Source organism: Vombatus ursinus, unplaced genomic scaffold (assembly GCF_900497805.2).
Source record: "Vombatus ursinus unplaced genomic scaffold, bare-nosed wombat genome assembly UNPS02014807.1, whole genome shotgun sequence".
Classification (NCBI taxonomy): domain Eukaryota; kingdom Metazoa; phylum Chordata; class Mammalia; order Diprotodontia; family Vombatidae; genus Vombatus; species Vombatus ursinus.
The window spans coordinates 18,482,714-18,508,978 of NW_020954585.1; the positions used below are offsets into that span (position 1 = coordinate 18,482,714).

Sequence of the window (26,265 nt, forward strand, 5' to 3'; positions counted from 1 at the left end):
CTTCACCAAATCAAAGCAAAAACAACTGGAAACTAGCAAACAATAGAAAGGAGGCCCACCAGCAGAACTGTTGATAAGCTTCCAACATGACCAGAAATTACCAGAACACTAGTAAACTGCAAAGCTCTGTGTTCAGAGGCAGCAAGACTAGAAGAAATAAAGACCTGGGCTGGGGAACCTGACAGTGCTTTGGAGAAATACCAGCCCAGGGCCTCAAAAGCCCCAGGCTCATTATCCCAAGACATCAAAGGGTACAGTGAATATTAGCACTCTGGATGTCAAAGATCCAGGATAAGACTAACTCCAAGAGGCAGAGATCAGTGTTAAGTACCCTATCCAATCCCCCCAAGAGAGAGCCAAATCCATATTGTTGTTTCTGATTGCCTAAGATTTTCTAAGTTAACCATCATGTCATCAGCAAATTAGGATAGTTCTGACTGCTTTTTGCCTTTCTTTGAACATTTAATGTCTTTTTCTTGCTGCTATTGCTAGCTTTCCTATAACCACATAAAATAATAATAGGGAGAGGTGAATCCCTTCTTTAATTCTTTATTTATTAGGAGGGTAGCTAGTCTCATGAAAGGAGTCTGGTAGGGTGCTTTCTTTCTCAGTTGAGAATAATTTGTGTAGTATTGTCACTAATTATTCTTTTTTGTTTTGTTTTGTTTTGTTTTTAGGCACTTGGGGTTAAGTGACTTGCCCAGAGTCACACAGTTAGTAAGTGTCAAGTGTTTGGTCTGAGGCCAGATTTGAGCTCAGGTCCTTCTGACTTCAGGGCTGGTGCTGTATTCCACTGTACCACCTAGCTGTCCCTAGTCACTAATTATTCTTTAAAAATTTGTTAGATTTCTCTTGTAACTAGGAGTTGTTCCCTTTAAAGATAATTCCTGTTTCCTTGGATTAATTAAGATCTTTATTTGAACATTGGATCATTTAAGATCTTTATTTAGTCTTCTGTTAATTTTTGTATTTTAAACTTTTTGAAAAAATTCTGCTTTTGTGTTTCCAATTTTCTTAGCATATAACTGCAAAGTGGGTTCTGGTATTTCCTTTCATTTTTTCAGGTTTTGTTGTGATTTCCCTTTGTTCATTTGTTATTCTGTTGATTGATCTTCTTCCTTCATTCTAATCAGGTTGAATAAAGATTTATCAATTTTCAAACTGCCAACTGTTAATTTTATCTTTTTCCAAACATAAGGTATTGATCAAATCACATTTCTGCTAGACTGCTTTCCAGTTTTCCTAGCAGTTTTTCCTGTGTAATTTATTTTTCATTTTATCAGACACAGATTATTGAGTTCCTTATTTCTGACTTTCCTTTGTCTAGTCAGTTTCATTGATCTATTTCTCTATTTTTTAATCAATACTGGATGGTTTTCATGACTGCTGCTTTATTATAAAGTTTGAGGTCTACAACTGCTATTTCCATCTTTAACCCTCCCTCTTTTAATAATTTTCCATTATATTCTAGAGTTTTTGTTTTTCTAAATGATTTTGTTATTGCTTTATCAAATTCTATAAAATATCTCTTTGGTCAGTTGATTGGTAGGAACCAGTTATGTGGGGGCATTGTATAGAAAGCTGTGGACTAGGAGTCAGGAAGACCTGCATTTATATGTGGCCTCTGACACTTAATAGCTGTGTGACCCTAAGCAAGTCCCCTAATCGCTGTCTGCCTCAGTTTCCACAGCTGTAAAAGGGGATGATAAGAGCACCTATCTCTTGCAGGGTTGTTTTGAGGATCAAATGAGATAATAGTTGTAAAGTGCTTAGCACAGTGCCTAGCAAGTAGAAGGCACTGTATAAATGCATATTTCCCTGTTCCATTGGTATAGCATTAGAAGTATAAATTAACTTTGATAGTATTGTCATTTTTATTTTATTGGCACAACCTAACAAGGTCTACTGAATATATCTCCAGCTATAAAAATTGTTATTTCTTTTCTGTTGTTTGCTCATTTTCCCAGCCTATTACTTGACTTTTAACTGTTTTTTAAAGTAGGGCTCTGCTGGGCAACTAGGAGGTGCAGTTAATAGAGCACTGGGCCTGGAGTCAGGAGGACCTGAGTTCAAATCTGTCCTCAGACCAAACACTTGACACTTATTAGCTGCGTGACCCTGGGCAAGTCACTTAACCCCAATTGCGTCAACCCCCCCCAAAAAAAAGTAGGGCTCTGCTTCCAGGGTGGAGGGCACACTGTCCCAAGCTTCAAGGGTTTTGTGTAGCTGTTTTCAAAAATACTTATAGGGACCTGTAAGTTTTCAGTTCTTCCAAGGTGAGCAACCACAAGCACTCTTTTCTGCCCTGGAATTGTGACGAGGGTCCCCCCCCTTCCACTGTGGCCACAGGCTCTACTATGCTAGTGCTCCTCCTCATCCTGGGACTGCCACCTAGGACTATGACCCTGATCCGAATGTGGACAAACCAACACAGTCCTGTCTCAATGCTAGCAAAGAGACCCCTGTAATCTCCTTCTGACCAGTTGTTCGACCCCCTAACTCTCTGGGGAATGAGAGCTCTGGAAGCAGCTGCTGCCGCTACTGATTCAGTCACTTCCAAGGCCTGCTCCTGGTTTGCTGTGGCAGGGGCTGTGCTGGCTTGACCTGCTCTGGACTGCATTCCACTCTCACCCAGGTGTGATGGACCTTTCCTACTGACTTTCTAAGATGTCTCTGGCATCTGTGGGCCGAGAGTTCTGGAAACTGCCACTGCTGATTCAGTCACCTGGAGGCCTGCTCTGGGTTTCTGGGGCCAGATCTGTGTTGGCATGGTCTGCGCTAGTCTGCGCTGGACTGTGTGCCTCTCTCACTGTGGTGCAACAGACCATTCCTGCCAACTTTCCAGGTTGTCTTGGGCTGGACATTTGTTTCACACCATCTTTTTGTGGGTTTTGCTGCTCCAGAATTTATTTAGTCATTTTTAAAAGGTATTTGGAGGGGTTTGGGGGATAGCTCAGGTGAGTCCCTGCATCTCCATTGCATATGATGCTTGCTTTTAGTCTTAGAAGCCTTTCATGATCTTATCAAAAAAGGTCCCTTTTTGGCTATGCTTTATAGGATTTTTGACATAAAGGAGTGCTATCCTTTGTTAAAGGCTTTTTTTTTTCTTTTTTTTGGCATCATATTGAGATGATGATATGGTTTTGAATTTTGGGAGTTTTGCTGTCATTAGTTATATTGATTATTTTCGTAATGTTGAACTATCTTGCATCTCACAAATCCAATAAATCCCACTTAATCATAGTGGTTTCTTAGATAAATTGCTGTAGTCTGACAGGATTTTGTTTAAAATTTTTGAGCCAATATTTACTAATTTTATTGAACTTTAGTTTTCTGTCTGTTTTATCCTTCTTGAAGAATTTGTTTCAGAATTGAATTGTTAAATTTAACTGCTTTGTGTTTTGTCGTTTGCATTCTTAGGTTTTTTTTGTTTTTTGTTTTTTTCTGGAGGTGATCTATGAATTCTTTCAATTGGCATTTCCTTTTCTGTGTTCAGAAATTCTCAGCACTTCTCTTGTATTATTTTTTGTATTGTGATCTTCAGGGTTTTTTTTACTTTTCATGTTCTTCTGGAAGAATTAAAATCCTTGGTTTGTTTCTATACACCCTGGCTTCAAGGTCAACTTGTTTTACTTGAATTGAGAGCATGTTTTCTTGAAATGCTTTTCTTTTTTCTTTTTCTTCTTTTCACTTGTCCTTCACTTCTGTGTATTTGCCTTCCCGATTAATTGTCCTGTCTTTTCTCTCTTGTTTTTTGTTTTTGGTGAGACTTGTCATTGCAGATTAAAGTTTTTCTATTCTATTAATTATTTCTTCTGTGTAGACTATAAATTCTGCTGTTATAACTCTCATTTCTTTTTTAATCCACTGAGGAATAACATGTGGTGGTTCCCATGTTCTTCTTAAATTTCACAGGGTTTTCTGTCTCACCAAGTGTTCAGTCATTTTCCTTTGTTTTCCAGTATTTATTCATAGATGCCTGAAGTAGTTTACTAGATATGGGGGCCAAATTTCTGCCTGTTGTAAACATTTTCCTTGCTAAGTTATCTGCTAATGCTTGAATTTTGTCTCAGTGTCTTTGTCAAATGTCTTTGAGTTTTCTTCCTGTCAAGATCTTTGGTAATTTTAGTTCCTCCTGCCACCCCTACCCCTGCTATGCCCCACTTCCTTATCTGTGGAAGCTTTCAACCTCCCCACTTCAAAACCAGGTGTTGGTCCCTGAGGGAAGATAGAATCCAACTGCTACTTGGACACCCACAGCAGCAGTTATTTAGATGCTAGTGTGATAATGTCTTTCCTCTCTAGTTTATTGCACTTTTGCCCCCCAAATCACCTCATTACAGTAATTATAGTAAGTCACACAGAATGAGGAGGTACAACAGGGTTGTGGCCTCATCACATATTTCATTTTGTTTTCTTTCCCCCAAAACCTTGCCTTCTTCTGAACTTCCTTATTACAAGGGCACTGCTGTCTTTCTGGTCATTTAGTGTTCACAACCTCTGAGCAATCTTCACTCTTCATTCTTCCTCCTCTCTTGTAAATCTGATCAATTTTCCTATCTTAATTTTCTTCCTCCACAATATCTCTGGAATCTTTCTTCTATCTACTCATATAGTTACTACCCCATGTCCCTTATCTCCTTTTTCCTGAACTATCTTGATAACCTCCTGTTTGGTCTCCCTGCCTCATCTCTCCCTTCTTTAATTTGTCCTTCATACAGCTGCAAAAACTGTTTTCCTGAAGTATAAGTATGATCATGTTACTCCTGCACAGTAAACACAAATGGCTCCCTATTGACTCTAGGATCAAATGTTATTTTATCTTTATCTTATTCTTTTTCAATAGTTATTTTTATACAATTTTCATGATACACAATTATTAATATAGTAGTAGATATATAGGGATAAGGATAGAGAGTATACTTTTATTTCATTGGTAAAGGAACACTCCTTTACTAGTGCATGTCTCCACATTCTCTGCAAATTATAAACTTAGAATGTTATTTAAAGCAAGGTATCAAACTCAAATGGAAACAGATCCCTCGTGGGCCTGGATGCCATGAGATTGATACCTGTGGTCTAGAGCACTGAAGCTGTGCTCTCAGAAATTGTAGCTTGCCCAGGGTCACATAGCCAGTGCTTGCCAGAGGAGGTACTTAAACCCAGATTTGTCTGGCTTTCTCTCCATTATATCAGCAGTTCTCTAAGTGTTCTGGGGATTCCTGGAGGATCAAACCCATTTTTGCAGTGATACTGACATGTTTTAATTTCTACTACAGTAAATATTATAGATATAGCCCACATAAACAAAAAACTCTTAGTTGTCCTTAATTTTTAAGAGTGTGAATCCTTAGACCAAAAAGTTTGAGAATCACTGCACTGGACAATGCTGCCTCTAATAGAATATCTATATAATTTACAAATAATATACACATAATTTATAAATAAATTAATATACACATAATAGGAGGGTGTGTTCAGAATCTTTTTTTTTTTTAACTGATGGAGAATGTGGAAAACATCTAATTTTTCTTAAGTTTTTAATTTCTCTTTTGAACCATTCTGGAAAATTTTGCTGTTGTTCTATACTCTCTTGGAATTCCATGATTCACTAGGCATTGGTTCAACTTCTTTTGTAATATTTAGAAAAGGTTATAATCTTTTTAGATGTTTTAGTATTCATCTGTCTAATTTTTGTATCTTTTCTGTTGATCTACTTGTGCTTTAGAGTTTTTGATTGAATTATCCATCTTTTGAGACCTCTTCCTCTCATAGGTTGGGGATGATTTGGGATTTCATTGACCCAAGCTGTATTATAGTGCTCTTTTTTTCCCAGGTTCTGTGTAAGCACAGCCACACGCTGCCCCTATTTCTTCCTTTCTTTAGTTCTCTGGCTAGGCTGAGTTGCAATTTGCTATTTTTTTCAGTGTTGATGTAGGACAACATGGATAATCCAGGCAAAGGCTTTCAGCCTAGGGGTTTTCTAATCTAAGGGCTACCTCAGGCAGAAAGAAACCTGATTTGTTCCCTCCTCTTGTCCTCCCCACTCATGTGGCTGGGCAAAACCAATGTCCACTTTTTTTTTGTGAGGGAGGGGGCTAGGCAGTGGGGTTAAGTAACTTGCCCAGGGTCGCACAGCTAGTAAGTGTTATGCGTCTGAGGCCAGATTTGAACTCAGGTGTTCCTGAATCCAGGGTTGATGCTCTATCCACAGCGCCACCTAACTTCCCCTCCACTTCTTATTAACAATGGATTGGGAGGGGAAGGTAAAGTTTACCTGTCAGATGCTTTGCTACATAAGAGGAATGAGTGCATTCCAAACCATAGTAGGTGGATTTATGCCCTGCTAGAGCTTGGATGCTAGTAGGAGAAGGGTGTTGAATGAGTGTGTCACATGTGAGCATTCCTCACTGTGAATTCATAAGACTGTTAACTTTGTTGGGCTTTTTGTTTTCTTCCTCCTGTGAATACAGCTATTGTTATTCTACCTTTAGTACATAATTCCTTTATTTTTAGAGTTAGTGGTGATTGGAGAAAATGTCTAGTCCTTCATCATATTGGTCATGTAACCCATGAGCCTATCTATATTGTTAAATTACTTTTTAATATGTTTGTATTGACTAGCTATCTCAGAGCGCTGTGCAAATGAGTCCAAGATCATGGGTTCTATCCACTTATAGGCTGGTTTACTATGCCATGTTTCAACATCACAGATTTTATTTCTATCTTTGGCCACCTGTTTTGCAAATCCTCATCACTCCAAAGACTTTCCAGGAAGTCCTATGTCAGCCTCAGGTTCAGGCCCCTTTAGTGTAGCCTCTGTCTAAATCCCAGAGTGATGCAGGAATTGCCAGCTCTGCCTTCTGTTCTGACTCCCCCAGAGCACACCTTCACCTGCTCTAAGATAGCCCTGCTAGGCCTCCTAGTTGTCAACATTATTATCTGCTACATGGTTAAACATCAAGAAGGGCCTTGGACAATCTAATCATCTGCTTTCAACAGACCTTTCTCTAGCCATTGTTAATACACTTGGACTCATTCTTCAATGGTTAACACACTCTCACCTCCTCAGTATTCTTCCCATCCCAGTGCTTCTGAACCCCTTGTTGTCATTTCATAAAGCCTATTTCTGATTTCACATTGTCTTCTCCCTTACTCTTCTCTCCCTCAACCCTACCTCCAAAATGTACCACTCTAGATCTATATATCCATTGTTCTCTGCTCTCTGTAATGCCTGCTTCTTAGTTAAAAAGCTTGCCATCATCTTAAAACTTTAGCTTTCTCACTCTATCCATCTTTGGGCTGTCACTAAGACCTGGCTTTTCCCCTTGGCCCACTAGACATCTCCCCAAAGACATGGCATTTCCCATCACCATTTCTAGTACTGCTTGTACTTTCATTTATCTCCCCAGTTCACTGGTCATGGTAGGAGATTATATAGTCACTTTCAGATTTTGCTCCTACCACCATTTTTCTTCTTTGAGATTCATTGAATCCAGATTTATCACCTAGTCAAGATCTTTATTAAAAAGATAAATGATAAATACTAGAGAGGCTCTGTGAAAACAGGTACTGTAATGTACTGTTGGTGGAACTATGAACTGTTCTCATTCTGAAAGAAATTTGGGAGTGTACCCCAAGGCCAATAAACTGCATATACTGTGTATTTTCATTGGTTGACTAACCAGTCAAAATTTCAAGGCCCTTAGGAAATTGTTCCAAAGCTAAGTGATCAAGTTACTCAGGGTATGATCTCAGGAGATCCCTTGTTCCAGATGGAGTAGTAGGTTAGTTGGCAAGGAGATGGCCATGGGATATGGTAAGGTAAGATGTGGTCTGGTGTATCCGTCCAGCTAGTTATAGATAAAATTAAATGCTTATACATCAATATTTTTATACCTTTTACAAGTATTTAGCAGTTATATATATATACACATACATACACACACATACATAATATCCTTTCCCCAATTCCTTTGCTATTCTTTTGATATTCATTTTTAGCTTATCATTTTAGGAAAGTTTTTTTATGCAACTTAATTCTTATACTAGTACTTTTTAAATATTCATAAATTTTTTTTCATATTTTCATATTTTCTGTGTTCTTTTAGCAACAACAAAAAGTATTTATTTGGCACCTGCTGAGTACAGAGAGTTATACTAGGAGCTAGGGGAGAAATTAAATAAGATGTAGTCCAAGATCCCAAGAAGCTTATTTTCTGTTGTAAGAATAAGCCACCAATTCAGATAGCTATACCTTCCACATGACAAGTACATTAGAGAGCTACAAATAAAGTGCTTTTACAGAAAAACTGGTATTTGAGTTGGACTTTGAAAGACACATAGAATATCACTGTGTGAAGAATCAAAAGAGGACATTCCAGACATAGGGGATAATGCAAAGAAAGGCACAGAGACATGAGAGCACAGAGCTCATTGGGATGACAGGGGCTAGTCCAGTGTGACTGTCCCAGAACACGTGTGGAGCAGAATAATATGAGATGACTAGAAAAGATAGACAAATAGAGACTATGGAGGGCCTTGAATGATGTGTGGAGAAATTTGTACTTCATTCGTGAGGCAGTAGCAATCCACTGAATATGAACATGTATGCATAAGAAATATTGTTTTGTCAGCAGTATAAAGGAGGTAATAGTGAGTTTGGGGAGGTCATTGGGGGGATTATTGTGATGGGTGTTGATGAGACTATATAGGGTATTGAGAGTAGAAATACAGAAGATGGGATGGATGGGACAGATATTGGGAACTGCATAAAACTGCAATTAATTGGAAAGGAAAAGGTGAGGGAAAATCAAGTGTTTGATTCAACTCCATAAGTATTTATTAAGTGTGTACCATAGTGCCAAAATTATGCTAAGTGCCTAGGATAAAGAGAGAAAAATGAAATAGTCTGTGACGTTAAGGAACTTAAAATGTACTAGAGGATACAACATGTATAGGGAGAAGTAAAAATAAAATATACATGTAGCAAAAATACAAATTAAATTTGGTGCAGGTGGGAGGAATCAATTCAGGGGATCAGTGATAAAATGGCAGCATTGGATACAGATATTTTCAAGAAGTTTGGTAGTGAAGGAGGTTAAGTTGGCATCTGGATGACAGAGGAGAGGAAGAGAAAAACGGTCGTGTGAAAACACTCATAATAGAGAAGGAAATTGTATTAGAGTAAGGTCTTGAGTGAAAAGTGATGAAATGGCAAGAAACACTTAGGTAAAAGGACTAGTTTGTTTTTTTTTTCTCTTAATTTATTTTTAGTTTTTAACATTCACTTCCATAAGCTTTTGAGTTTTAAGTTTTCTCCGCCTCCCTCCCTAAGACAGCATGCAATCTGATGTAGGTTCTACTATATATATTCCTATTAAGCATATTTTCACAATAGTCATGTTGTAAAGAAGAATTAGAACCAACAGGAGGAACCACGAGAAAGAAGAAACAAAACAGAAGAGGAAAAAAAAGAGCATACAGTATGTTTCGATCTGCACAACTCCATCGTTCTTTCTCAGGATGTGGATAGCATTTTCTATCATGAGGCTTTTGGAGAGGTCTTAGCAATGTCTTGCATTGCTGACAAGAGCTAAGTCCATCAAAGTTAGTCATTGCACAATGTGGCTGTTACTGTATACAACGTTCTCCTGGTTCTACTCACTTCACTCAGCATCAGTCCATACAAGTGTTTCCAGATTTTTCTGAAGTCTGCTTGCTCATCATTTCTTATAGCACAATAGTATTCCATTACATTTTTCCATTACATTCACATACCACAGCTTCTTCAGCCATTCCCCAATTGGTAGGCATCCCCTCAATTTCCAATTCTTTGTCATCACAGAAAGAGCTGTTAAAAATATTTTTGTACATGTGGGTCCTTTTCTCATTTTTATGATCTCTTTGGGATACATCCCTAGAAGTGCTTTTGCTGGGTCAAAAGGTATTCACTAAAGGGACTAGTTTTTTTTAATGTTTTATTAATTTATTTTGAATTCTCAACAATCACTTCCATTAGCTTTTGAGTTTTAAATTTTTCTCCCCCTTCCTCCCTCCCTTTTTCCCCAAGACAGCATGCAATCTAATATAGGCTATACATATACATTCCTATTAAACATATTTTCACATTAGTGATGTTGTAAGTAAGAATTAGAACTAATAGGAGGAACCACCAGAAAGAGGAAACAAAACATGACAGAAGAAAAAAAAATATCAAATAGTATGCTTCGATCTGCATTAGAACTCCATAGTTCTTTATTTGGATGTAGCATTTTCCATCATGAGACTTCTGGAGATGTCTTAGATCCTTGTATTGCTGAGAGGGGTTAAATCTATCGAAGTCAGTCATCACTCAGTGTGGCTGTAACTGTGTACAACATTCTCCTGGTTCTGCTCACTTCACTCAGCATCAAACCATACAAGTCATTCCAGGTTTATCTGAAGTCTGCCTGTTCATCATTTCTTATAGCACAATAGTATTCCATTACATTCATATATCACATTCCCAATTATGATTACTTCTTTCTCTCTGTCCTTCCCTCCCACCCCCTCCTTTCTCCTTTTCCCTCCTCACTAATGTTTTGCTTTTGACCACTGCCTCCCTCAGTCCCACCTCCCTTCTATCCCCCTTACCTTTTCTTTCCCCTTTTCCCTCCTACTGCCTATAGGGCATGTTAGATTTCTATGCCTGACTGATTATGTTTTATGTTATTCCCTTCTTGAGCCAAATCTGATGAGAGTAAGGTTCAAACAATGCTCATCTCCCTCCCTTCTTTCCCTCTGCTGTAATAGGATTTTGTGCCTTTTCCTGTGATGTAATTTACCTTAGTCTGCCTCCTCCTTTCCTTTTCTCTCAGTACATTTTCTTAGTTAGATCAGATTAATTCACTTACTTGGATCCATTTAACCCACTTGATTAGTTTTTTTCATCATTACATCAAAGTCAACTTATACCCACCCCCTTTATGTATACCCCTTTAACATGGTTCAATAACAATACAGTTCTCAAAAGTTACAAATGTCATCTTCCCTCCCAGGGATGTAAACAGTTTGCCCTTATTAATAACATGTTGTTTCTTTCTGTCCCATTTACTTTTTTATGTCTCTCTTGAGTCTTGTATTTGAAGATCAAATTTTCTGGTGAACTCTGGTCTTTTTATCAGGAAGGTATGGAAATCCCCTATTTCATTGAATATCCATCTCTTCCCCTGAAAGATCATGCTCATTTTCTCTGGGTAGTTGATCCTTGGTTGTAATCCAAGCTCCTTTGCCTTATGAAATATCATATTCCATGCCCTATGGTCTTTTAATGTAGAAACTGCAAGGTCGTGTGTAATCCTGACTGTGGTTCCACAATATTTAAATTTTTTCTTTCTGGCTGCTTGCAGTATTTTCTCTTTGACCTGGTAATTTTGGAATTTGGCTACTATATTCCTTGGTGTTTTCATTTTGGGATCTCTTTCAGGAGGTGATCGGTGGATTCTTTCTAGGGCTATTTTACCCTGTGGTTCTAAGACCTCAGGGCAGTTTTTCTTTATAATTTCCTGAAAGATACTGTCCAGGCTCTTTATTTCATCGTGATTTTCAGGTAGACCAATAATTTTTAAACTGTCTCTCCTAGATCAGTTTTCCAGGTGAGTTGTTTTACCAATGAGATATTTTACATTTTCATCTATTTTTACATTCTTTTGTTTTTGTTTGACTGATTCTTGCTCTCTCATAGAGTCATTAGCTTCCACTTGCTCAATTCTAATTTTTTTTTAAGAAGCAATTGGGATTAGGTGACTTGCCCAGGGTCACACAGCTAGTAAGTGTCAAGTGTTTGGTCTGATGCCGCATTTGAACTCAGGGCCTCCTGACTTCAGGGTCAGTGCTCTATCCACTGCACCACCAAGCTGCCCCTCTCAATTCTAATTTTTAACATTGTTTTCTTCTATTAGATTTTGTACCTCCTTCCCCGTTTGGCCAGTTGTATTTTTTAGGGATTTGTTTTCTTCAGTGTACTTTTTTTCCAGTTGGTCAACTGCATTTTTTTAGGGACTTGTTTTCTACAGTTAATTTTTGTCCTCCTTTTCCAAGCTATTGACTCTCTCTTGCATACCTCTCATTTCTTTTCCCATTTTTTTTCTACCTCATTTGACTTTTAAAATTCTTCTTGAGCTCTTCTAAGAAGGCTTTTTGGGCTTCAGACCAGTTCATATTCCCTTTTGAGGTTTCAGATGTGGGTTTGTTGACATTGTTGTCCTCTTCAGAATTTCTGCCTTGATCTTCACTCTTCCCATAATAAGAATCTATTGTACATTTCTTTTTGCTCATGGTGTTTGCTTATTTCCTGGCCTTTAAAATATTGGGCTCTCCTGCTGGGGAGCAGAGAGCACTGACCCAAGCTTCTTGTGTTGGGAGCGTAGGGCCTGGTTGCTGGCTTTGTGTACTGGGACCTCCAGTGCTGGCAGTTGGAGGCTGTAGGATTCTGGCAGCTTACCTGGTGTTGGGCTGGAATCAGCAACACGGAACTCTAGGGGTAGGATTGGGTAGTGTGGCTCTTGGAGATTTCCTGCTCACCCAGGCCTTTCCTTCCTTTTGCTTTCTTCAGCTGCTTTCAGATGGATGTTATAGGGTGTTTATCCACCTGGGGCCCCCTGGAGTGCTGCTTCCCTTAGTTTTGCTGAGGCACTGGGAGAGCTGGTTGCTGTACAATGCCAAGGCACCTAGTGGTTTTCTGAGCTGGTTTCCACCAGTTCCCCCACACTCATTGAGGCACTCGGGGGTCCAGGTGTTGGTGTTTGCCTGCTCCACCACCTGGGCTTCAGGATCTCCTTCTGGTATGCTGAGGTGGGGCTTTCTGCTAGCTTGCTGGGACACCTCCCATTCTGTACTACTACCCTTCCCCCAGGGCAAGAGGGGCCTTTCCCGTTAATCCCTCAACCTACCTGGGCTACTGGACTCCTGCACCCCATCTTCTGGTTCAGCTGTTCCAGGGTTTTTCCTGGAGTCATATTTTCTAGGCTGTCGGGGGTTAATAAGGGAGGGTAAGAGAGACTTACCTCTTACTCTGTCATCTTGGCTCTTGGAAGTGGAAGTCTCAGCTCCCTAAAGGGACTAGTTTTAAGGAGGAGTAAAGATGCAGCATCTTTCATAGTATAATGGGGAAGAAGTGGTGGTGATGATATTGGGAAGATGTGAGAATTAGAGGAAGGGAGATGAAAGAAATCATGATAACATGGCTGTCTTTCCTATGAAGCAGTATTCTAAATTATCTACTGCAAATGTGAAAGAAGAAAAAAAAAGGTTTGGAATAGTTGCTCTAGGAAATTAATTAGGAAGTTAGTAAGACTATATATTGTCAGGCAGTAGCTAAAGTTGGTACCAGAGAGGAGTAAAATGGACTAGAAGAGTAATAACTGGGTCAAAGGACCAAAAGATAGGAAAGAGAAGGAGTAGGTTTAGTGTGAGTCAGAATGAGAGAGTTAGAATATTTAGTAGGTCATTGTAAGAGAGTAGAAATATAAATTTATAGATCTTGGAGGTGGTATAATTCTGAGAGGTAATAGAGACCATATCAATGTGTTACTGAAGTGGGATGAAGAAGTATATTATTCAAAATACAGCACCAGTTCCTGTTAAAAACACTAGAAAGCTTAGGAATAAATGGATCTTTCCTTAAAATGATAAGTAGTAACTATCTTAAACCCTCAGCAAGAATTATCTGTAATGGGGATAAGCTAGAAGCATTACCATAAGATCAGGGTTGAAGGAAGGACATCCATTATCACCACTATTTTTCAATATTGTACTAGAAATGTTAGGTACAGCAATAAGAGAAGAAAAAGAAAGTAAAGGAATTAGAATAGGCATTGAAGAAACAAAACTATCACTGTTTGCAGATGATATGATGGTATATTTAGATAATAATAGAGAATCAACTAAAAAACTATTTGAAATAATTAACAACTTTACTATAATTGCAGGAAATAAAATAAATCTACATAAATCATCAGCATTTATATATATTACCAACAAAACCCAGCAGCATGAGATAGAAAGAGAAATTCCGTTTAAAATAACTGTAGACAATATAAAATACTTGGGAGTCTACCTGCCAAGACAAATCCAGGAACTATATGAGCACAATTATAAAATACTTTTCGCACAAATAAAGTCAGGTCTAAACAACTGGAAAAATATTAATTGTTTATGGGTAGAATGAGCCAGTGTATTAAAAATTGCAATTCTACCTAAATTAATTTACTTATTCAATGCCATGTCAATCAAACAACTCACAAACCTTTATAGAGCTAGAAAAAAAATAATAACAAAATTCATCTAGAAGAACAAAAGGTTAAGAATATCAAGGGAATTAATGGGGAATAAATGCAAAGGAAGGTGGCCTAACCGTACCAGATTGCAACCTATATTACAAAGCAGCAACCATCAAAACCATCTGGCACTGGCGAAGAAATAGAGGGTTGGATCAATGGAATAGATTAAGTATACATGACAGAGTAGTAAATGACCATAGTAATCTAGTGTTTGATAAACCCAAAGACCCCAGCTTCTTCTGTTTTACAAAAATTGTTAAGAAAAGGGGCAGCTAGATGGTGCAGTAGATACAGCTCTGGCCTTGGAGTCAGGAGGACCTGAGTTCAAATACAGCCTCAGACACATGAAATTAGCTCTGTGACCCTGGGCAAGTCACTTAACCCTGACTGCCTCATCAAAAAGCCAAAAAAAAAAAAAAATTGCTAAGAAAACTGGAAAACAGTATGGCAGAAACTAGGTATAGAACAATATCTTATACCATATACAAAAACAAGATCAAAATGGGTATATGATTTAGACATAAAGGGTGATACCATAAGCAGTTTAGAAGAGCAGGGAATAGTTTATCTGTCAGATCTGTGAAGACAAGAATATTTCATGACCAAACGAGATAGAGAGCATTACAAAATGTAAAATAGATAATGTTGATTATGTTAAATTAAAAAGTTTTTACACAAACAAAACCAATACAACCAAGATTAGAAGGAAAGCATAAAGCTAGGGAAAGTTTTTACAGCAAGTGTCTCTAATAAAGGCCTCATTTCTGAAATGTATAGAGAACTGAGTCAAATGTATAAGAATGCAAATCATTTCCCAATTGATAAGTGGTGAAAGGATATAAACAGGCAGTTTTCAGTTGAAGAAATCAAAGCTGTCAATAGTCATATTAAAAAAAATGCTCTAAATCACTATTGATTAGACAAATACAAATTAAAACAACTCTCAAGTACCACCTCACACCTATCAGATTGGCTAACATGACAGAAAAGTAAAATGATAGATGTTGGAGAGAATACGGCAAAATTGGGACATTAATGCACTGTCAGTGGAGTTGTGAACTGATTCATTAAAAATCTTAAGAATTGGCTCTTTCCCCGCGGCAAGGTGAGTGTGTCTGTTCTGCCATCCGTCTCTCAGTGCCTCTGCCTCGGCCCAGCCCAGTGCTCCGGCTCTGGCCCCGGCCCCAACAGATGCCTTGTTTCCCTTCTCTCCTTGCAGACACAGTTCCTGCTGGTGCTGGTGCCATGGGCCGTCGTCCCACCCGCTGTTATAGGTACCGTAAAAATAAATCGCACCCAAAGTCCCGTTTCTGCAGGGGAGTTCCTGATGCCAAGATAAGAATCTTCGATCTTGGTAGAAAGAAGGAAAGCGAAAGTAGATGAATTTCCATTGTGTGGCCATATGGTGTCAGATGAATATGAACAGCTGTCATCAGAAGCCTTGGAAGCAGCTCGTATCTGTGCCAACAAGTACATGGTGAAGAGTTGTGGCAAGGATGGCTTTCATATTCATGTACAGCTGCATCCTTTTCATGTCATTCGTATCAATAAGATGTTGTCATGCGCTGGGGCTGATAGACTCCAGACTGGCATGCGGGGAGTGTTTGGGAAGCCCCAGGGCACTGTAGCCTATGTGCACATTGGCCAAGTTATCATGTTGATTCGAACCAAGGTCCAGAATAAAGAACATGTGATTGGAGCTTTGCGGAGAGCCAAGTTCAAGTTCCCTGGTCACCAGAAGATCCACATCTCCAAGAAATGGGGTTTCAGGAAGTTCAATGCTGATGAATTTGAGGATATGATAGCTGAGAAGTACCTCATTCCTGATGGCTGTGGAGTTAAGTACATCCCTAGCCAGGGACCCTTGGACAAATGGCGGGCACTCCACTCATGAGGGGTGCGTGCCTTTCTGACATATCTACCTTTCACAGAAATAAACTAGATACTGCTAAAAAAAAAATCTTAAGAATTGCCAGAGATCCTTGAAAGAATTGAATGCTTCCCCACTCCAATTTGAACATGTGTTAAAAGAAAGAGATTGAACAAAAACTCTAGGGTCTAAACTATTTGTTGCATTCATAAATTTAAACTGTTATGCATTAGTGAAAAATTTTAAATCAACATCATAAAGAGAACTCCTGAAGAACTTTGAATCTTCAATTTGACTGTATAACTTTGTAGTTTAACTTTTTTTCATTTTTCCCTATGTTGGGAGCAAAATTCATTACTAATTAAGCTTATAGACATAAATTGCTTTATAGCTTTGGGATGAATTTATAGTCCAGACTGCTTTATGTCATTCTTATCTTAGTCCAAACTGCTTAATATCACTTATTGTTTTTCCTAAGGTAAAGTATATATGAGAGCTGTATGTGTGTGTGCACGCACATACACACACAGCTGGAAAAAGGAGAGAAAAAAACATGGAGCTTGTCCCCCTTTTCCTGCTTCTTCTTCGTAGAAATAATGAAACCAACCAGGATTCCAGGGGATATACTTCCAAGAACAAAATGGAAAATGTCGTCTCTTGGGCAGTGTTGTTCAGAGTTAGATAATCACTTTCTAAGACTTAGATTTGTGGTTTTAGTGATTTTATGGGGAGCGTTTTGATATGTTTGGGAAAAAGAAGTCCTCATTCCCCCTTTATCCTGTGCAAAAAATCTTCAAGTATTAAAATTATTGGGAAGATATTATATAGGGATGTCTGTTCTCTAGATAAAAGACCTTTCTTGGAAATAGGAGTATATAAGAGTGTGTGTGTGTGTGTGTGTGTGTTGTTTTGATTATATCCTTGCTAGAAAGTAGTTTTTTTTTTTTAAATTCTATGATAGTTTTGCTTTACTCTTTTTTTTCTCCTTTTCTTGACATTAGAAGTCCTAGGCAACTATGTTTGAGGTCATTAACTCCTAGTCAGCCTCAGATCCTCACCTCTCCCAAAGTGTTCCTTCAGATGTGGCTTGATCTGAATAGGGGTTTGTAGCCAGTATGCACACATTCCTTTATGCTTTGCCTTCTTGTTAATTTTTGTTGAATCTCATTCACTTGTGTAAACTTCGTATCATCTCTACTTATAAGGAGGAAAAGTAGTATTCACAAAATGAAAGCTAGTTTGACCTGATACATTTGAAACATTTTTTCTATTCAGTAAATATAAAATATTTCAGTAAACATTCTTTGTTTAGTACTTATTTTTTGTATAACTCCATGCATTCTATTAAGTTCTACTTGTTTAAACAAATATAAAAGCAGTTCCTTTATTGGCTTCTAAAAGTGACATCCTTAAAAGATGTGTCTACTTTTATGGACAAAATGAGATTTACAAAGTCGATTTCTTGACAGAAAAAAAATTTGTACAACAGTTGTGTTTTCTGGTATTTTTGCATTTAATCACTAGGGAAGCTTCAGCAATTGATTACAATTTAAGCCAGAGTATGTGGCATTTTTGTGCGAGCACATGTGTGTGTTTGTGTACACATACATTAAAAGGATTGAAAGAAAATTTTGGGTGGCATAGTTTTTCATTGAAGTGTTGGCTATACTGTAAGTTAAACCATTTTTTGTAAAAGTTGAAAGCACAATATTAAATGTATCCAGTTTTCTAGTTATTTGTGCAAGTTAAAAATAACTTGCTGTTCAGTGGTTTTCATGTTAGACAATGTAGGGGACTTGCCACAACACATGCAACAGATTATAAAAAGACTGCAAATATAATAATTACAACATGGAGCAGACTGTGCTGGCAGATACAAGAATACAGAACTCTCTTTAATCATAGTGCTTCCCATAGTGTGGGTGGTCACAGTCTGTACTGCAGACGTTTCAGTCAATCTGTTCCCCATGCAGAAGTGATTGTAAAACAGAACTCAAGTAAACAGCATTCCACAGGCTTTTCAGGATTTTTGTTTTGAGAAAGTATAACTATTCTTTTAAGTTGTTTTTGCTTCCCTCTCTCTTCACCTACCCACACTTCTCCCTGCTTTGGTTTTCCAGCCAACATCCTAGACCTCTCACCTTTACGGTGTCTGCTTTTGTGCATAACCACATAGCACGTGCTTTTCATTCCCTTGCCATTTGGCAGAAACAAAATGAAACCTATTACATTTCCAAAACATTTTCTGTTTTTTTGCTTTCAAAGTTGTACACAATCGTTTAAAGTAACAAATGAAAGTTATTTTTCAAATTCTTTCTTTAATTAAATGCTTTTTCTATGTTGCTGTCACTTCCCAGTAGCCCCTCCCCCCATATTTTGATTATTAAGAGTTCATTATTAATAGTATGACACATTAAATTAAATGTAATTAATCTACTTCCTTCTTTGCTGACCCTCATTTTTATACAGCCTAACTTCAGTTTCTTTAATCCTCATAACGTAGGAATATGAGTAATATTTTCTGACCCATTCAAAATGCCCTTGTTTGGTATAAGCAATATTCTCACCCTTGCCTCTTGCAAGTTAGGCTGGTTTTGTTGTTTTGTTTTTTAAAGATATCGAGATCTTGTTCCTTGAATCTTCGTTGGCTCAGGGAGTTAAAGGCTCTGAACACAGAACACCCACAAGGGGCTCCGACTGGCTCTGATGCTTGGCGGGGGGCTCACAACGGAAGACCCAGGCCAGGGAGCTTTGCTCAGCTAAATCAGCTTGAGGTGTATTCACTGCCTGTCCTTGTAAAATACCTTTCTTTTGCTATGACTAAGTAAATCTCTCTTGTTAATTGTTGACTGAGGTATGAGTGTTTCATTTTGTTTCAGTATTGAACCTAAATTCTCAAGGGATTGGTTTGAGTCAAGTCTAGTGTGGAACACCCTAATAGCCAGTTTTGTGTTAGCAATTTGTTCTCTTAATTACAAATCCTTAATTTCTCAAAATTTTCAGAACTATTTATAAATATTTAAGCAAAAATAAATGCCTTTAGTAAGTATACATTTATTCTGTCCTAGGCCCCTACTGTATTTTATTGATTTTAACAGCCCTCATTGGTTTAATTATCATTTCTGTGCATCTAACTCACAAATTGACATATCCAACCTGCCTCTCTCCTAAGTTTCAGTCCTCTCCAGAGATATCTCAAGCTCAGTATCTGCAGAACAGAATTCACTTTATTTTTTTCTGTCCACCATTCTTCCTGTCTCCCAGGTTCATGTTCTCAACATTATCTTCATTCTCTCTCATCCTGTGTATCTAATCAGTTGCCAGATCTTTTCATTTCTATCTCAACAACATGTCTTGTGTCAAACTCCTCTCAACTTACTCAGCCACTATCTTAGTTCAGGCCCTCCTCATCCCTTGACCTAGACTGTTTTAAGGGCCTTATAATTGATCTTCAAGTCTGTTTGTTTTTTTAAAGACCTCTGAAACCTGGCCCAGCCTATCTTTCCAGCTTCATTATGCATTACTTCCCTTCTTGCATTCTACAGTAAAGCTGTTAAACTTTCAGCCAGACCAAGTGTGGCCCAGACCAGATTAAAATGTACTTGGGATATGTTTAACAAAATAAATAAAAACATAATATAACACAGATAATGTTAATTTGTGTTTTTTTTAAGTCAATATGTTGCCACAGGGATCCATTTCTATTTGAGTTTGACCCCACTGCTCTACAATATAGTCCAAACTGGCCTTCTTTGTATTCTTCTTGTACAGAAATCCATTTCTGGTCTCTTGTGTTTTTATATTAACCACCCACCCACCCCTACTACCCCAATGCATCAAAAGCACTCCTTTACCTTTGCTTCATAGAATCCCTCAGATGTCATTACTTTTTCATCATGGATCCTTTGGAATTGTCTTGGATCATTGTCTTAATCAGAGTAGCTAGGTCTTTCACAGTTGATCAACCTTTCAGTATTGCTGTTGTGAGTGTTTAAAATATGTCACCCTAACAGTTTTGGGATTAATTGAAGTAACCAGTCATTTAGTCTAGGGAAGGATCATTTTAATTGATACAATATCATAAAATCATAGATTTAAAACTGGAAGGGATTTGAGAGGTCATCGATTCCAACCGCACATTTTATAGATGAGTCAGAGAGAGTTCAGGTTACTTGCCCAGGGTCACACAGGTAGTGTCTAAGGCAGAATTTGAACTCAGATCTTCCTGATTCCAAGTCTAGCCCTCTCTTTACTGTACCAGGAAATACACCTATTTGAAACTTGTAAAAGAATATAAATGTACTCCTTTTTTTCTTAAAAGATTACTCTTACTTCAGTGTGTAGTATCTAAGTTCCTCGAGGGCAGAGACTGTTTGCATTTTTAATCTTTGTATTACCAGTATCTAGTCCATTGCTTGTTGAATAGAATGGAAATTTGTGATTTCATCTATATAGGTATTCCCTCTATCCATGCAAATTATTTCATACAACCACACACCCCTTACATAGTCTTTATGACTTACTGTAACCCTAACACCAACTTTCTGCTAAAAAAAAAAGATGCATACTGTTTTGTCATTTAATTAAAATAGACAGATTTCTATCACAGGATCACATTTGGCTCACGAGTATAACAGTACTATTTTGCCTTTTTGATATAAATTGAGGATGTGAGCATGAAGTGATAGAAATTATAAATTGAAATGGTAGTGCCAAGAGCATCCATAAAGAAAAGGTTGAATGATTATGAATCTATTTTCTCCCCAGAGATTTAAAATCACTTTCACTTGAAATCATACCAGCACACATCCTAGGCCTGCGTGCACATTTGTGGAGATTGTTGTTGAAGTAATTTAAAATGCTTAAATCCCTTTTTGGTTATAGGAAAACAGTAATCTAATTCTTTATTTGGCTACTACTTGCCAAACTTCAGATCACAACCTAATTTAAGGGAGTGGGGGGTTTAGGGATGGAGGTGGGGGAGGGGGAACTGCAGACTAATCTCCTTTGGTATTTTGAAAGTATTTGGGGCACCTTTTATTCTACAAAATATTACAGTCTGTAAGAAACCACACAGACTGTTTGATGTGGGACTTCCTGAGAGTATTTGAAACTCAGAACCTGAGTGCAATGCTGGGTCAAGTTAAAGATGCTGAATCCAACCATCTCTTAGAACTGTCTTTCATCTATGAATTGGAGGACTGCTCATAATTTTATATGAAGCAGGCATGGATGAAAAGTGGTTTAATTTTAGGGGGGGAAAGCATATAAAGTTCAATGATCATATCAAAAGCAGAGATGTTGGCATTTGTAAGTTTAACATTACTGTTAATGTAGCTAATATAATCTAGGTATTTAGAATCCTTAGTGCTTCACTTCCTTTGCGGGTCTTGTCTTAAGACAGCAGGGAGAACCCTTGTTTTTAAAAAAAAAAAAGTACCTTGGAGTTCTTAATGCTCCGTTTTAGATTTATTTGGAGATTATTGCCAAATAAACTCTATGAAACCCTGTGGTAATTCAGCTGATTTATATTTATAGTGACTATATATAATGTGTTTTTCTTAAGATGAAACATGTCTCTTGAAGCTGCTAAACCAAAAAGACTGAGTCAAAGAAAGAAATGATGTGTTTTAATACAGGGTGTACTGTTTTTGCCTTTCTTTATATCTCCAGTCCTCTTTTTCTCCCTCTATAACATTTCACTTGGTGACCTCATCAACTTCTGTGGATTCAGTTCTCATCTCTATGCTGATTATTCTCAGATCTACTTGCCTTTTGGTTAGTTTCCCTGCCTTAAGTCTCTGTTTCTGTCCATCCTGCACTCCTCTGTCAAACTGATCTTCCGGAAGCACAGGTCTGTTCAGTGAACTCCAGCAGCCTGGCAAAGAATGAATGTTTTAGAAACTGTTTAAGGCAGAAAACATGTTTTAGGATGAACTTAGACCCTTTAAATGACCAGTTTATTCTGCTCATAGATGTCAGTGGTATATGTCAGTCATTCTTCAGATTGAATATGATGCTGCTGTAGATCTTTTCTGTGTATTTCCCACTGTCAGTAAGACACAGGTACATCCTTAAAACTATTACATTTTATATTACAGACATTTGACATGTTGCTCTGTCTTTTACTCAGATCAAACATTCATTGACTTCCTTGAGAGTTTTTGCCCTTGTAAATTATATAGAATCTGGAATAAAATTTAACCCACAAGAACATGATATCTAATTGCTTTTCAGCTGGTTTATATTTGCATGAGCTTCTTCATGGTGCTCCCCTTTATTTATGAAGTAGCCATTAAGTGAAGTTGCTAGTGTCTTCCTCTTGTGAATTTAAGGAGGAAAGCCATATGTTTTCGTAAATGTATTCCATCTACTCATTTAACATATGTTTCTTTGTAGCTTGAAATGATCTTGGCCCATTTGCTTTTTAGTATGGATAATTTATTCACCCTCATGGCTATCGATGTATACAGTAGAGCTCCGTATATCACATTAGAGCTTATGATTAGCATCTCATTAGTTCCTTAATTTTTATAAGCATGGAATAAAATGTTTGTTTGAATTTGATTAGTTTTCCATCCCACTTGTCTAATATGATCCTTTACTTAAATTGCATATATTTTCACAGCTGATTTCAGACGACCATCCTATTAAGAAAAACTATTTCCAATGGAATAATTGAATTATATTTGCTTCTAATAGTGTTTACATGTTTCTAATGGCAAATTTTCCTATTGCTGATCCCCAGAATCAGTAAATCAGCCAATAAGCATTTGTTAAATATCTGCTGTGTTCTAAGTAAGCAATATATTATGCTTTGCAATACAAAGAAGAAAATGAAACAATCCCTGCCTTTATTCCATCAGAATAACAGTTACACAGAAAGGTAAATACAGAATATACACGAAGTACATCAACAAAACTTATTCTTCTAGGAAGGCTTTCCTGATTAAATTCATTTAAGTCTGATCTACCCTTTATTTTGTCCTCTAGACATTTATTTACAGTTTATTCTGTAAGTGTACTCTATGCAATAGTTACACAGAATTCCTGAAAAGTTGTATATAAATCATATTTTTGATTAATCTTCAATTAGCAAGAACTACTAGAACTAATAGGCTTAATTTTCTCATTAACCTCAACTTCTTCAATTAGTGATAGCTTGATGAATAGTTTTTAAGGAACCCTCATGGCTTAAATGAACACTAAAACCTTTTGTTTTCTAATGCAATTATCTACAACATAATGGATCTATTTTTAAAGTTTGGATTTTTGTTTATTAGGTTTCTGTGAAGTAAAGTATATACTTACATCGATGGGTAGTTAGTATACCGTAGTTAGTATTCTGTGTGTGTATGTGTGTTCTCCCCATTTATAATGTAAGTAATTCAGAGATAAGGATTGAGCTGTTTCTAATGTTTTTGGGTTTTTTTTATCTCCCTACAGGGTATTTAGTAGAGAGTTCAATAAGCGTCAAAATCTTACTGTTATCGAGTGTTAAGAAAGTATGCTGTAAATTATTAAACTATGTTCTCCTCTCCTATTGAAGTCTTTTCACATATTGATCATATGATTATAATTATGTTTTCCTAGTGTAAAAACCCAGAACTACTACTGGGCCCAGAGGCACTAGGGGCCCTCTCAAGGGGCCCTGGCTCTGTACTGACCTTTGCAGACCAGAATTGCCTTGGAGGAGCCTGGTCTCTAAAGAGAGAAATCAGGCCCTTCTTCTTAACTCTGGCTCTTAGTACCTCAATAGTGGAGCTCCAGGGAGAATCACTTGAAATTTACATTTGACTCATGCCTAGGGTCTCCTCTTTTCTCCTTGACATTTTTTTCCTCTCTAAGTTTTTATAACTGTGCTTTCCTATTTCTCCTCCAACCTATATGACCTCATTTTCCTTTGGTGGAAGTTCATCCAGATTGTGCCCACTGAACATGATTGACCCTAAGGCTCTGTCCTGACCCTTCTTCTCCCTTTACATTATTTCCCTTGATGATCTCATTAACTCCCATGGATTCAGTTATCATCTCTCTCTAGGTGATTCTCAGATCTCTTTGTCTAGCCTTCATTCTCATATCTCCCTGCTGTCCGTTGGACATCTTGAATTGGATGTCCCATAGATGTCATATATTCAGCATGTCTGACAACTGTTCCCCAGCCTCTCCTCTTTTCCTGATTTCTCTAGTACTGTCAAGGGCACCACCATCCTGCCCAGTCACCCAGGCTCACAACCTAGGCATCATCCTTGCCTCTTCACTATTATGCCCCTGATCCAATCTGTTGCCACATTCTGTTGATTCTACTTTCTTCATCTCTCTCCTGTACAGCTACTTGCCCTTCTCTCCTCTGACATCATCACCATGCTGTTCAGACCATTACTCCACTCCAGGATCAGAATCAGTTTTCTGATTATTCTCACTGCCTCAAGTCTCTCTCCACTTCAGTCCATCCTGCATTGAGCTATCAGATTGGTCTTCCAGCACAGGTCTAACAATGTTATACCCCTATACAGTAAAATCCAGTGGCTCCCTATCGCCTCAGAGGTCAGATATAAAATCCTTTATTTGATTTTTAAGACCTTTAACATCTGACCCATCCAAATTTTGCAGGCCTCTTCCTTTGCAGGCAAACAGTCTTTCCCAATCTTCTTTAATCCTAGTGCCTTCCCTCTACTGATTCTCTCCATTCTCTCCTGCCTATATCTTGCTTGTTCATAGTTGTTTATATGTTGTCTTCCTTTATTCAATAGTGAGCTCCTCAAGAAGTGACTGTTTTTGATTTGTCTTCATATTTCCATTAGCACAGTGCCCAACACATAATAGGTGCTTACTAAATGCTTGTTTGCTGGATTTGTTTATTTGTTATTTAGTAGGACTTCCACCTTCCCCTCAGCTCTGCAGGATCCAAACACCTCCCCCAAGATTGCTGATTTGTCTCTTACATTCAGGCATGGGGCTTCTTTTAAGTCAGGCCAGTGATTCGACATCTCTTGTTGTGAGTATTCATCTTCTCTTCCAAGAAGCATGGTAGTAGCTATAGGGAGGCACTTCTAGTGCAGCCAGCATAGACTGAAGGAACCCAGAAACTCCTAAACACCTGAGGTATACATCCCCCAAAGTCCATCTCTTGTGATCACTGCTTAGTAGCCTATTCTCAGGGGAAGAAACATTAAACAGGGGAGGCATCCAAGGGTCCAGTGTCCAGGCCCAGGAGCTGCCATATGTGAGCAGTTGCCATTTTTCTGGGGGAAAGGAAGAAGGGAAAAATTTCTTCATCTTTTCCCCTCAGCTTGCAGAGAAAGAGTGTGTTCTATGCCACAAGTTCCCAGGAGAGGGAAAAAGAGCCTAGGAGCACTGAGGATGAAATCAAGTCACTTCTTTTAATATCTACTGAATAGGTAGCAGATCCTAGCTGAAAGGCTAATTATCTTTGATACAACTTTGACACTGCCCCCAAGCCATTTGAGAGCCAATCAAGAGGATTTCCCCGATTGCCTCTGTTACACTTGGATTTTACATACTTTTTGGGGAGCATAGGAGAATCTGTTCCACCAAAGGGAGCTATTAAGAAAAGGTAATAATAAGTGACAGTAATAGTAACTAAGGTTTAAAATATTCCATGTTCTAAGCTTCTGAGCTATGAATGTTTGACAGATAAAGCAAGGTCATGGTTTTTCTGTGGCCTGGAGCATCACAGAATCATAGAATCTTAAACTATAAGACAATTTAAGTTCTTGAGCTTTCAAGACAAATGATTGTTGATTCTTTATTCTTTTTTTTTTTTAAGGCAATTGGGGTTAAGTGACTTGCCCAGGGTCACACAGCTAGTTAGTGACAAGTTTTTGGTCTGAGGCCGGATTTGAACTCAGGTCCTCCTGACTTCAGGGCTGGTGCTCTATCCATTGCGCCCCCTAATTCTTTATTCTTAAATGTCTCCAGAAGGAACAACTTGACGGAATGAATAATCTTAGAATCATGGAATCATAGATTTAGAGTTGGCTTGGACCTCAAAGACCATCTCTTCTCATTTTACAGATGAGTAAAGATCCAAATGATTTGCCCAAGGTCGTC

General features: G+C 38.0%; 1 protein-coding gene and 1 pseudogene across 1 annotated transcript in view; both read left to right on the forward strand.

The window, feature by feature from the left end:
• Nucleotides 1-26,265, forward strand: part of FANCC (FA complementation group C) — a 207,460-nt gene that overhangs the window by 80,761 nt on the left and 100,434 nt on the right. The gene's annotated exons all lie outside the window — the stretch shown is intronic.
• On the forward strand, nt 15,552-16,230 carry LOC114052488 (annotated as a pseudogene).